Source organism: Lissotriton vulgaris, chromosome 2_1 (genome assembly GCF_964263255.1).
Source record: "Lissotriton vulgaris chromosome 2_1, aLisVul1.2, whole genome shotgun sequence".
Taxonomy (NCBI): Eukaryota; Metazoa; Chordata; class Amphibia; order Caudata; family Salamandridae; genus Lissotriton; species Lissotriton vulgaris.
In genome coordinates, this window is record NC_141687.1 from 1,694,439,475 (window position 1) to 1,694,454,515 (window position 15,041).

Genomic DNA, 15,041 nt, shown 5'->3' on the forward strand with positions numbered 1-15,041 from the left:
CAGATCGGATGAGCTAATTGATCGGTTGGGGGCGCCAAATACCTCACCGCCTTTTACTTGAGATCAAAGTATTAACAGCTCACCACAACTGAGTGAGCCAAAGAAATGTCAGCATGCTCCACCCTGGTGTACCACTTTCAGTTTAAAGTGATGTCCTTTGGACTAAAGAATGCCCCAGCAACCTTTAAGAGGTTGGTCAACCGGGTCCTGGCTGGGCTAGAAAACATCAGTGCCACCTACTTAATTGGCCTTGCTATTTTCAGCTTCAGCCGAGATGATCACCTGCACCACCTCAGGGAAGTTCTCCAGGCCATGCAGTGGGTGGGCTTGACTATCAAGGCACGTAAGTGCCTGGTATGTCAGGGCTAAGTTATGTACTTGGTCCACTAGATCGGTGGAGGCAGCCCCTCCTGCCCAAGATATAGCTCATCCACGCTCATACCTTCTTCCCAACAAAGTCAGAAGGTGGGAGGAACCTGGCCCTGAATCTGGCCTGTGCTCCATTGCAGTCAGCATGAACTTTATTCCAGTCCAGTGCAACCAGATACCTGCAGCTGGCACTTTGCTCTTTTGGCGCTATTTTTACGTAACATTTTAGCTTGAGGGCTGCATAGATACTTCAAACATTGCCTCTAAGTTAAGCCTGACTGCTTTCTGCCAAACAAACAGGGGGTAAATAAAGGCTTTAATTACTGACATTTGTGGTTCTCCTTGACAAGAATTGTTATTAATTTATTGAAGTGGGTTCTCACCCAACTTCTCATAACAAGGCCACTGGTGTATGTATCTTTTGTGTGCAGGGTACGACCGGAATGAAAATATAACTTTGTCCTGAAATGTAACTGCCAGCAGAGTTGCCATTTTGAATTTGAGGCCTTTATTTACAAATGTTAACATAAGCACACTTCCCTGGATATAATTTATTTATTTCAAATACACCCTAATTTTCTTTTATTGTGTTAATGCTACTGTACATTTATTTATAAATCCTGAAGTCAGAAAGTAATAAGTATCTGTTTTCGCATATGAAACTATTTCAATTCGATGATGGACAGGCTAGAACAGAACACCACTTAAGTCAAGAACTGGTAGTACAAATAATGAGAATACTATAATATTTCGTAATCCAAAAGGTCTTCCAAGATCAGATGACCACTTACATTAAACAACATCCTTTCTACTTCAGCAAATGTAGACTTTCAGTTAGCGGAAACCTTTGAACTTAAATGACTTGTGTATAATAACATACAGACAAGCAAAGCCAATCTGTCTTGATTTGTTGTTTTTGGTATGTGCTTTGACAATGCTTGTATGACACCATGAGGTGATCTTGCGTTCTATTTTTTTCACATTGTTTAATATTGTTACACTGTTTCAACACAATGTGGTGGCCATCTTGGAACACTGTAACCATCAAAAAATATACTTTCAAGAAGGCCTTTATGTTATTTATTACATTTATTGTAGAATTAAAGAGCCTGAAGCTTTGGCTAGACTTTTAAGGACTATGGCCCTAAAGAACAGCGACAGCATTAAACGATTCTCAAAGATGGGCAGGGATGTATCTCCCCCGCCAATATGTTTAAAAATTGCACAATACAGTGAGATTTTCAAGAACACAATGTATTTTGTGTTTCTTAAAGTATTTGTGTTATTCGAGCTTGAAAATTATCTGTGATACATAGTTTGAGTGATACTTTTTAAAGTAAAATAAGAAATATTGGGAAATTTCAGAAAATGTCTGTCAGATGGTGTTAGGAATGCACCAAAGGCCAATAAAAGTGATAACAACTGAATAGTCAAGGTACATTTGAGAAAAGTTGTGACAAATGCTGCATTTCTATACATTGATAATAATTGAATGGGTTCCATTTAAAGGCAGTTTCAATCCAATTCGCACATACCTGTGAGTTTACAGATGTGTTGCACACAAAGACGTTCACCCTATCAGCACTGGATTGAGTGTACATGGATCCTGGAGAAGAGTCATCAGTTGATCAGTCGACAGGACAGGTACATAATGTAGGGGAATTGGGTGAGGATGAACACAGCTCAGGGAGTGTGTGCGGCAATGGGTCCACTTTCACTAGGCACAAGAACAAGAAGTATCCAAACACCCAACTAGCCAACATTCCAGAGCCCTGGACCCAGTGCTTAATTTGTACGTGTGGTGGGCAGCTATATTTATTTTTGGTTACCGAGACTTATTTTTCATCAACAACCTTTGAACCACACCAAAAGAAAGGTAGAAAAGTAAGAAAGGAGGAGGAAGAGAAAGACAAGAAAACAGGCATAAAAACCATGCAAAATAAGAAAAAGAAGGCAATATAAGGTGGTCAAAGAAATAGCAACATGATAGAATCAAAACTAAGCAGTCTTGGTATTTGGCAACCCCAGCATTCGGAGGTCCCAGAGGTTGGCTTTTAAAAATGTGCTGACTCCCTGCACTTATTTTCTTTTACAAATCAAGTACTACTTGGACCCGCTGACAATGAGTGACAATAATAAATTGTAAGTCAAGACCCCCACTATATATTGGCCTGTTTCACTCTGTGTGGTTGACTGCACAGTGCTTCTAAGGTAATTGAGCAGGTAGCAAGCAGTGCACTTTAATGAGGAAAACCCCCCAAAGAAGGATTGGAAGAAGAGCGGGGGTGGGGGACTGAAAAGGTGCCTTCTGGGAACTCACTTATAGGGTATGGCTAGGCATTCCCTGTGTGGAGCTGGATAGTCTGCCTTATTATCTCAAGAATAGGACTAGGAGGTGTTGCCGAAGAGAAGCATTTGCCAACATTGTACCCTCTTGTGCCAAGGACAGTTAAAGAACATTCTTGTTTATTTGAGATCAAAGACTTAGTGATTCCTATTCCCATGGTCCAAGAGTCCTTGGCCTCCCAGTCTGTCTCTCTGACCTTGTCTTGGTGACCACGCATTAGTGACCCTTGTGTACCTTTATCCCTTAGTCAGTAATCATGCGTATGTTTTAGTTCCTGTGTCAGTGACTGTATGTCCCTGTATTCCCATGAACCAGTGTCTTTGTCACAGTGCCATTATTCCAATATTGGTTTCAGTTACAATGTCCTTTCTTCAGTGCCCCCGAGCAGTAAATTATGTGAATGTCCTAAATGTACCCATTTCAATATGCCCACATGTCCATTTATGTGCCTTCACCAGTATCACTCTGCCAATGCAAATATCCACATCGCAGTGCCATTAATAAAAAAAATGGTGCACACATTGAAATCTAGCTTGCTAAGCCAAGATCCAGCTCAAACCCACCAGAACACTAGGACTCATCTTCTTGGTCTACCCAGGATTCATTTCATTCTTCTTTGCCACCCTGACCTCGGTAAAATCGTGTTTTTTCTCATCCTGTCGGAGCCTCGGTCTTACGTGTAACCAGAGACCCAGATCCCCAGTCTCTCCAGATCTTTTAGACTACTCTCGTAGCTCCTTCCACTGCCTCAGGGTTTGCATGCTTTTATCAGCAGCCACTTGTGAATTGTGTCCCGGGAAGGGGCTAGTTTAACATCTGCTTGAGAGCTGGACACCATGATGCAACAGAGTTTAAGGCCCACCACTTGCGCCTCAGTAGGTGTCTTTTTTTATAGATTAAGGGGCATATTTACAACAGAATGGAGAAACATGGTGTTAAGCAAACATTGCTAAGCCACGCTTTGCCATTTTGAAAATGCAGGGATGCGCCGTATTCAGAAAAATGCGGTGCACCCCTGCATTTCCCCTAGCGCTGGCGCTGAATTCAGCTGCCTAGAGCCATCGCAGGCACCCAAGGGTGCAAGGGTGCCTGTGTTGAGGAATGATTGTTTATGTGCAGGAAAGTCTCCTTTCCTGCACATAAACAATCATTCATGGCGTTTTGAAACTTCTCAGCGTGCTTTCTTAATGAAGCACACATAGTAGTTGCAAAACGTCATTATTTTTATTGATAATTTATGTGCTTGAAGGATCACCTTCCTGCACATAAACAATTAAAGACCTTTTACTGTTTCTATGTGTGCTGCACAACGCAACACACATAGAAACAACAACAAGAACAGAAGTGAAATGTTAACATCTTTTTGTGACATTTGTAATAAAGCTTGAAACATTGAGGGAACATATTTGAACCAGTTGTTGTTGAATGGTTGCAGAGATTGATGCTGTGGTGGTGCTGAGTGATGCGGTGGTGATGCGATAGATAGAGAGAGTGAGTGCGATAGATAGAGGGGGCGATAGATAGAGGGAGGGCGATAAATAGATAGATATACAGACAGAGAGGCAAGACAGACAAGACAGATAAAATAGATAAGATAGACAGATAGAGTGAGGGTGATAGATAGAGTGAGGGCCATAGGTAGATAGATAGATAAGATAGATAGATGGTTGTGTGTGTGGGGGTTTTGTGTGTGTGTGGGGGTGTTGTGTGTGTGGGGGGTGTTGTGTGTGTGGGGGGGGTTGTGTGTGTGGGGTGGTTGTGTGTGGGTTGGGGCGGGGGGGCTGTGTGTGTGTGGGAGTTGTGAGTGAGGGGGATTATGTGTGCCAGAGGAAAAAACAAACTGGCACTACCAGAGAGCAATGGATGTTACAAGACAACAAGAGATCAAATGACAATACCAAACGTCTACAGACATTGGGCAGAACACAGGTTTTGTGGTTTCAATGTGGTAGAAAAACTGCTATGATTATTACCCAATGTAATGGTCCTTAAAGTGTTGACCTGGGAAGCATAAAATACTTAAGTGGCCCTATCGAGATTCGATCTTGTGACCTATAGTTCACAAGCAGGGGTCAGCCCTCACTGCTTAAACTACTGAACGACTGTGCTGAAAAAAACAACGAACAAAACCGAATGCTTTAAATGGTAAAAAAAAAAAAAAAAAATAGTGAGTAAATGGGAGAGGTGCAGAGAGAGAAGAAGGCATAAAAACTATAACAACACAAGAAACATCGGGAAAGGAGTAAAGAAACTTAAGGGAGAGCGGCCTAAGAAAAGAACGGAGAGACAAAAACAGACATTTATTGTTTTTCGCAGTTTTATATTGTGTATTGGTGGACTTTACAGGTGCACAAGTTACATTAAACACAGGGATATTGAGTTATTTGCCCAGAATCAAAGGATGCTGCGCCAACGCCTGGAATTGGAGCTAGTTTCCCAGTTGCAAAGTCGGCAGCTTTGTCTGTAACTCACACCCTCTACTCCCGAGATAACAAATTCCGAGGTAAGTCAAGGGTGGTGGATGTATGCACAGAGCAAGCGAAAGGGGCTACGGTGACGATAGAGAACATATGGGCAGGAAGGAGATACAGAGAGGGTAAAACGAGGGAGAGGAAAGATGTTATGGGTAACAGAGAGAAGAGGAGGTGATGCATAGGGAGCAAAGGGGAGATTTTAAACGAAGGGCGAGGTGGAGAGAAGAAAAAAGGAGGAAGAGAAAAATCTAGAGATTAGTTAAGCATACACAGAGGAGAGAGTAGTAGACCTGAAAAGAAGAGAGGTGTGGAAGGAAAGAGAACACAGAAGGTGGAGAGAGATGCAATTTAGAGAGAGAGGGAGGAACAACGAAAGAAAACAGGAGTGAGGAAGATGGACAACAGAACGTAGAGACGAAGAGAAGAAAAGAGAGGAGAAATGTGTAGGCACGATGGAGTGAGACGAAGAAAGGGGATGTCGGAAAGAAAAATGAAAGTTTAATAAAGCTGGAGACTGCGGAGCTGGGGAAGCCCCCCAACTACGTCCTGCATTACCTGGCTATGCAGACAGAGGTGACAGCGCCCCTATCCCACATCTCTATGCCGAGGAAGCCTCACCTGTGTCCGCTGCTCCTGCCTCCATGAAGGCCTCTCTTTCCCCGCTCAGGTATGCACCGGGTCTTTTCAGCACCCCTCTCAAACACCCGAAAGCCACGCAGCGGCGTTCAAAGAAATCCCAAATAAGTAAAGTGACTCGTGGTAGTGTCAGGGTCGAGTTTCGCTGGAAGGAGGGGCGCGACAACGGCGCATGGCACCCGGAAAGGACTTTACTCTGCACAGCACGACGACCGCCTCCTCAGCAATTCGGATGCATAGCGAGCCACAGAGATGCCAAGTGAAAGCCCAGGGGAGCGAGGTGCACCGGGCGGGGCCTACGGGTAGGGCAGGGAGGGCAAACCTCCGTTCCCGCCCAAAAAAAGCGAGAGCAGCGGCAGAAAGAGAAAATAACAAGCTGCGGTGGGGGCAGGAGCTCGCCACCCGGTACGAGACTCCTGGCCCGTTATTACAGTGTTGGGTGAATTCACGGCCCACGAGAGAAGGGCGGCGGTGAGCAGATACACCTTGCTCGGTGTGTGGCCAGGGAACGGGCAGCGGCATGGGGCGAGATTGAGAGGCATGAAGTGAGGCTGCGGTCGGGAGTCAGATTAAAGCACAGGACCGGCAGCAGCGGAGGGCAAGCTCGCTGTCTACTGAAGTGGTGAGTAGCCAGCGGAATCAACCCACAAACACACCCAGCACCTACCGGATTACCCGCTGAGGGCTCCGTCTAAATGAAACACGATGTAGCGGCCGTTTGCAGCACGCGTGCGCATTAAAAAAAACTTAAAGTGAAACTTTAAAAGCAAGCACGAATAATGAAACTTTAGGAGCAAGCTCGTCTTCAAAAGCGCATCCACAGACCACAATCGGCTCGTGCACTGGTCTGTACCACTTGAGAAGCAAGTCAGTAAAAAAAGATTTTGCTGGCGACAGCGCTTTCACGCTGCATCACCATCGAGACCTAAAAATGAGGGTAAATGAAACATTCCCTTTTTTCAGTCCAAACACATGCTATAAAGCTATTTTCTTAAAAAGCTAGATTTTTTGAGTGAGATATTGAGAAAGGATTGCATACAATGAATTTGGATAATCTTGCGTTCCTGCCACGAGGTGAAGCATTTTGGATGGCATAGATGGACGAATGGGTTTAAGAAGGATAGCAGAAAAATGCTAGATTTGATGATTGGATTGATCTGAGGGAGCAATTTCAGACCATTACCAATTGGATGGAGTATTCAGACTAAAGAAGGCAGATAGAGGCAAAGTCGCAGCCATTTCTTCATTGTACCTAATAGAGTTAGTTCAGCTTTGATTGAACTGAAGGTAGCTTTGCTCATTGGATGTTTTAATATCTTGGAGTCATTGAGATGGAGCTATTATTGGATTGGCCCCACACATCTGTGTGTCATAGATGTTTGAATGAAATGTACCGATTGTTTGGAGATGGCCAAGAAAAGATACACACAATATATATTTAAAAAAAGGAGTGGTGACATCAGAGAGCCCTTGTGGTGCTGCATTAGGAAAAGGTGCAGACTTATTTTTCCTACTGGGTTCTTCTATTCAGAAGTCCTCAAACCATGCAACAGACAAATATAATACCCCACTGTGTCAAATATGGAAGGGAGATCAAGCAGGTTTCTTTGCTTCTGAGAGGAAAGAAACTGACCCGATAGCATTTGTGCCCACTCAAAAACGTCAGATGTCGGGGTGTATCATTGTGCCATGGAGCCGGGCGGCTGGAAGGAGCAAACCCTGAACTGGAATCAGCACAGGAGCCGTCGGAAGATACTCCAGAGGGGAGTTATAGATAGCTCAGCTAACTATAACGGCTAAATTTCAGTGATTTTGCATGAGTGAAATTAGAGCCTAACTATGATGTACCTGTAACATTTGTTTTTTTGTGGAATATATATATATATATATATATATGTATATATATATATATATATAATATATATATATATATATATATATATATATATATATGTATATATATATATATATATATATATATATATATATATATATATATATATATATATATATATCCAACACACCTCCTCCAAAAGAAAGAGAGGAAGCCTCACGGGGGACAGTCAGGAAACACTTTATTCGGGCAAAATCGGCATAATGCATTTCGGCCACCACTGGCCTTCATCGGATGCCATTGAATGTCCAGGCGGCATTTGAAACACCTGATATGTGCGTCCAGCTGCTCCCCCATTGGTAGGGATCCGCTCCGCCCCCTTACCCTCGTGCTTGCTCACCAACACCGCAATTTTGTGTAAACTGCAGGTCCCAGGATGCACCATTGATCCAGGTAGGTGCTGCAGGGGGGATATACTGTCCAAAGTGGAATGGCGGTATTGCAGAACACAACCGGTGTAACAAGATGCCAAATTTCCTGTCTGTATAAATCCCACAGTGTCTCCTTGCGTCCCCCGCATACCGCTGCAGCCCCAGGTTCCAGGTCACCATGCTGACAAAGACAGGAGTGTAGAATACATCCCGCCCTACGTTTCACTGCCATACAAATGCGCCTGGACAACGAGGCGGGCCACGGAACTCCCGATACCTCGGAACACCTTCAACCTGCCGAAGCAGCATTGCCAATATTGTCCGCGGCCAACTTGCGCAGCAGGGGCTTCCAAATCACGCTACTGGCAAGCGTGAATAACATCCAACACACCTCCTCCAAAAGAAAGAGAGGAAGCCTCACGGGGGACAGTCAGGAAACACTTTATTCGGGCAAAATCGGCATAATGCATTTCGGCCACCACTGGCCTTCATCGGATGCCATTGAATGTCCAGGCGGCATTTGAAACACCTGATATGTGCGTCCATCTGCTCCCCCATTGGTAGGGATCCGCTCCGCCCCCTTACCCTCGTGCTTGCTCACCAACACCGCAATTTTGTGTAAACTGCAGGTCCCAGGATGCACCATTGATCCAGGTAGGTGCTGCAGGGGGGATATACTGTCCAAAGTGGAATGGCGGTATTGCAGAACACAACCGGTGTAACAAGATGCCAAATTTCCTGTCTGTATAAATCCCACAGTGTCTCCTTGCGTCCCCCGCATACCGCTGCAGCCCCAGGTTCCAGGTCACCATGCTGACAAAGACAGGAGTGTAGAATACATCCCGCCCTACGTTTCACTGCCATACAAATGCGCCTGGACAACGAGGCGGGCCACGGAACTCCCGATACCTCGGAACACCTCCAACCTGCCGAAGCAGCATTGCCAATAATGTCCGCGGCCAACTTGCGCAGCAGGGGCTTCCAAATCACGCTACTGGCAAGCGTGAATAACATCCAACACACCTCCTCCAAAAGAAAGAGAGGAAGCCTCACGGGGGACAGTCAGGAAACACTTTATTCGGGCAAAATCGGCATAATGCATTTCGGCCACCACTGGCCTTCATCGGATGCCATTGAATGTCCAGGCGGCATTTGAAACACCTGATATGTGCGCCCAGCTGCTCCCCCATTGGTAGGGATCCGCTCCGCCCCCTTACCCTCGTGCTTGCTCACCAACACCACAATTTTGTGTAAACTGCAGGTCCCAGGATGCACCATTGATCCAGGTAGTTGCTGCAGGGGGGATATACTGTCCAAAGTGGAATGGTGGTATTGCAGAACACAACCGGTGTAACAAGATGCCAAATTTCCTGTCTGTATAAATCCCACAGTGTCGCCTTGCGTCCCCCGCATACCGCTGCAGCCCCAGGTTCCAGGTCACCATGCTGACAAAGACAGGAGTGTAGAATACATCCCGCCCTACGTTTCACTGCCATACAAATGCGCCTGGACAACGAGGCGGGCCACGGAACTCCCGATACCTCGGAACACCTCCAACCTGCCGAAGCAGCATTGCCAATAATGTCCGCGGCCAACTTGCGCAGCAGGGGCTTCCAAATCACGCTACTGGCAGGCGTGAATAACATCCAACACACCTCCTCCAAAAGAAAGAGAGGAAGCCTCACGGGGGACAGTCAGGACACACTTTATTCGGGCAAAATCGGAATAATACATTTCGGCCACCACTGGCCTTCATCGGATGCCATTGAATGTCCAGGCGGCATTTGAAACACCTGATATGTGTGTCCAGCTGCTCCCCCATTGGTAGGGATCCGCTCCGCCCCCTTACCCTCGTGCCTGCTCACCAACACCGCAATTTTGTGTAAACTGCAGGTCCCAGGATGCACCATTGATCCAGGTAGGTGCTGCAGGGGGGATATACTGTCCAAAGTGGAATGGCGGTATTGCAGAACACAACTGGTGTAACAAGATGCCAAATTTCCTGTCTGTATAAATCCCACAGTGTCTCCTTGCGTCCCCCGCATACCGCTGCAGCCCCAGGTTCCAGGTCACCATGCTGACAAAGACAGGAGTGTAGAATACATCACGCCCTACCTTTCACTGCCATACAAATGCGCCTGGACAACGAGGCGGGCCACGGAACTCCCGATACCTCAGAACACCTCCAACCTGCCGAAGCAGCATTGCCAATAATGTCCGCGGCCAACTTGCGCAGCAGGGGCTTCCAAATCACGCTACTGGCAAGCGTGAATAACATCCAACACACCTCCTCCAAAAGAAAGAGAGGAAGCCTCACGGGGGACAGTCAGGAAACACTTTATTCGGGCAAAATCGGCATAATGCATCTCGGCCACCACTGGCCTTCATCGGATGCCATTGAATGTCCAGGCGGCATTTGAAACACCTGATATGTGCGTCCAGCTGCTCCCCCATTGGTAGGGATCCGCTCCGCCCCCTTATCCTCGTGCTTGCTCACCAACACCGCAATTTTGTGTAAACTGCAGGTCCCAGGATGCACCATTGATCCAGGTAGGTGCTGCAGGGGGGATATACTGTCCAAAGTGGAATGGCGGTATTGCAGAACACAACCGGTGTAACAAGATGCCAAATTTCCTGTCTGTATAAATCCCACAGTGTCTCCTTGCGTCCCCCGCATACCGCTGCAGCCCCAGGTTCCAGGTCACCATGCTGACAAAGACAGGAGTGTAGAATACATCCCGCCCTACGTTTCACTGCCATACAAATGCGCCTGGACAACGAGGCGGGCCACGGAACTCCCGATACCTCGGAACACCTTCAACCTGCCGAAGCAGCATTGCCAATATTGTCCGCGGCCAACTTGCGCAGCAGGGGCTTCCAAATCACGCTACTGGCAAGCGTGAATAACATCCAACACACCTCCTCCAAAAGAAAGAGAGGAAGCCTCACGGGGGACAGTCAGGAAACACTTTATTCGGGCAAAATCGGCATAATGCATTTCGGCCACCACTGGCCTTCATCGGATGCCATTGAATGTCCAGGCGGCATTTGAAACACCTGATATGTGCGTCCATCTGCTCCCCCATTGGTAGGGATCCGCTCCGCCCCCTTACCCTCGTGCTTGCTCACCAACACCGCAATTTTGTGTAAACTGCAGGTCCCAGGATGCACCATTGATCCAGGTAGGTGCTGCAGGGGGGATATACTGTCCAAAGTGGAATGGCGGTATTGCAGAACACAACCGGTGTAACAAGATGCCAAATTTCCTGTCTGTATAAATCCCACAGTGTCTCCTTGCGTCCCCCGCATACCGCTGCAGCCCCAGGTTCCAGGTCACCATGCTGACAAAGACAGGAGTGTAGAATACATCCCGCCCTACGTTTCACTGCCATACAAATGCGCCTGGACAACGAGGCGGGCCACGGAACTCCCGATACCTCGGAACACCTCCAACCTGCCGAAGCAGCATTGCCAATAATGTCCGCGGCCAACTTGCGCAGCAGGGGCTTCCAAATCACGCTACTGGCAAGCGTGAATAACATCCAACACACCTCCTCCAAAAGAAAGAGAGGAAGCCTCACGGGGGACAGTCAGGAAACACTTTATTCGGGCAAAATCGGCATAATGCATTTCGGCCACCACTGGCCTTCATCGGATGCCATTGAATGTCCAGGCGGCATTTGAAACACCTGATATGTGCGCCCAGCTGCTCCCCCATTGGTAGGGATCCGCTCCGCCCCCTTACCCTCGTGCTTGCTCACCAACACCACAATTTTGTGTAAACTGCAGGTCCCAGGATGCACCATTGATCCAGGTAGTTGCTGCAGGGGGGATATACTGTCCAAAGTGGAATGGTGGTATTGCAGAACACAACCGGTGTAACAAGATGCCAAATTTCCTGTCTGTATAAATCCCACAGTGTCGCCTTGCGTCCCCCGCATACCGCTGCAGCCCCAGGTTCCAGGTCACCATGCTGACAAAGACAGGAGTGTAGAATACATCCCGCCCTACGTTTCACTGCCATACAAATGCGCCTGGACAACGAGGCGGGCCACGGAACTCCCGATACCTCGGAACACCTCCAACCTGCCGAAGCAGCATTGCCAATAATGTCCGCGGCCAACTTGCGCAGCAGGGGCTTCCAAATCACGCTACTGGCAGGCGTGAATAACATCCAACACACCTCCTCCAAAAGAAAGAGAGGAAGCCTCACGGGGGACAGTCAGGACACACTTTATTCGGGCAAAATCGGAATAATACATTTCGGCCACCACTGGCCTTCATCGGATGCCATTGAATGTCCAGGCGGCATTTGAAACACCTGATATGTGTGTCCAGCTGCTCCCCCATTGGTAGGGATCCGCTCCGCCCCCTTACCCTCGTGCCTGCTCACCAACACCGCAATTTTGTGTAAACTGCAGGTCCCAGGATGCACCATTGATCCAGGTAGGTGCTGCAGGGGGGATATACTGTCCAAAGTGGAATGGCGGTATTGCAGAACACAACTGGTGTAACAAGATGCCAAATTTCCTGTCTGTATAAATCCCACAGTGTCTCCTTGCGTCCCCCGCATACCGCTGCAGCCCCAGGTTCCAGGTCACCATGCTGACAAAGACAGGAGTGTAGAATACATCACGCCCTACCTTTCACTGCCATACAAATGCGCCTGGACAACGAGGCGGGCCACGGAACTCCCGATACCTCAGAACACCTCCAACCTGCCGAAGCAGCATTGCCAATAATGTCCGCGGCCAACTTGCGCAGCAGGGGCTTCCAAATCACGCTACTGGCAAGCGTGAATAACATCCAACACACCTCCTCCAAAAGAAAGAGAGGAAGCCTCACGGGGGACAGTCAGGAAACACTTTATTCGGGCAAAATCGGCATAATGCATCTCGGCCACCACTGGCCTTCATCGGATGCCATTGAATGTCCAGGCGGCATTTGAAACACCTGATATGTGCGTCCAGCTGCTCCCCCATTGGTAGGGATCCGCTCCGCCCCCTTACCCTCGTGCTTGCTCACCAACACCGCAATTTTGTGTAAACTGCAGGTCCCAGGATGCACCATTGATCCAGGTAGGTGCTGCAGGGGGGATATACTGTCCAAAGTGGAATGGCGGTATTGCAGAGCACAACCGGTGTAACAAGATGCCAAATTTCCTGTCTGTATAAATCCCACAGTGTCTCCTTGCGTCCCCCGCATACCGCTGCAGCCCCAGGTTCCAGGTCACCATGCTGACAAAGACAGGAGTGTAGAATACATCCCGCCCTACGTTTCACTGCCATACAAATGCGCCTGGACAACGAGGCGGGCCACGGAACTCCCGATACCTCGGAACACCTCCAACCTACCGAAGCAGCATTGCCAATAATGTCCGCGGCCAACTTGCGCAGCAGGGGCTTCCAAATCACGCTACTGGCAGGCGTGAATAACATCCAACACACCTCCTCCAAAAGAAAGAGAGGAAGCCTCACGGGGGACAGTCAGGAAACACTTTATTCGGGCAAAATCGGAATAATGCATTTCGGCCACCACTGGCCTTCATCGGATGCCATTGAATGTCCAGGCGGCATTTGAAACACCTGATATGTGTGTCCAGCTGCTCCCCCATTGGTAGGGATCCGCTCCGCCCCCTTACCCTCGTGCCTGCTCACCAACACCGCAATTTTGTGTATACTGCAGGTCCCAGGATGCACCATTGATCCAGGTAGGTGCTGCAGGGGGGATATACTGTCCAAAGTGGAATGGCGGTATTGCAGAACACAACTGGTGTAACAAGATGCCAAATTTCCTGTCTGTATAAATCCCACAGTGTCTCCTTGCGTCCCCCGCATACCGCTGCAGCCCCAGGTTCCAGGTCACCATGCTGACAAAGACAGGAGTGTAGAATACATCACGCCCTACCTTTCACTGCCATACAAATGCGCCTGGACAACGAGGCGGGCCACGGAACTCCCGATACCTCAGAACACCTCCAACCTGCCGAAGCAGCATTGCCAATAATGTCCGCGGCCAACTTGCGCAGCAGGGGCTTCCAAATCACGCTACTGGCAAGCGTGAATAACATCCAACACACCTCCTCCAAAAGAAAGAGAGGAAGCCTCACGGGGGACAGTCAGGAAACACTTTATTCGGGCAAAATCGGCATAATGCATTTCGGCCACCACTGGCCTTCATCGGATGCCATTGAATGTCCAGGCGGCATTTGAAACACCTGATATGTGCGCCCAGCTGCTCCCCCATTGGTAGGGATCCGCTCCGCCCCCTTACCCTCGTGCTTGCTCACCAACACCACAATTTTGTGTAAACTGCAGGTCCCAGGATGCACCATTGATCCAGGTAGTTGCTGCAGGGGGGATATACTGTCCAAAGTGGAATGGTGGTATTGCAGAACACAACCGGTGTAACAAGATGCCAAATTTCCTGTCTGTATAAATCCCACAGTGTCGCCTTGCGTCCCCCGCATACCGCTGCAGCCCCAGGTTCCAGGTCACCATGCTGACAAAGACAGGAGTGTAGAATACATCCCGCCCTACGTTTCACTGCCATACAAATGCGCCTGGACAACGAGGCGGGCCACGGAACTCCCGATACCTCGGAACACCTCCAACCTGCCGAAGCAGCATTGCCAATAATGTCCGCGGCCAACTTGCGCAGCAGGGGCTTCCAAATCACGCTACTGGCAGGCGTGAATAACATCCAACACACCTCCTCCAAAAGAAAGAGAGGAAGCCTCACGGGGGACAGTCAGGACACACTTTATTCGGGCAAAATCGGAATAATACATTTCGGCCACCACTGGCCTTCATCGGATGCCATTGAATGTCCAGGCGGCATTTGAAACACCTGATATGTGTGTCCAGCTGCTCCCCCATTGGTAGGGATCCGCTCCGCCCCCTTACCCTCGTGCCTGCTCACCAACACCGCAATTTTGTGTAAACTGCAGG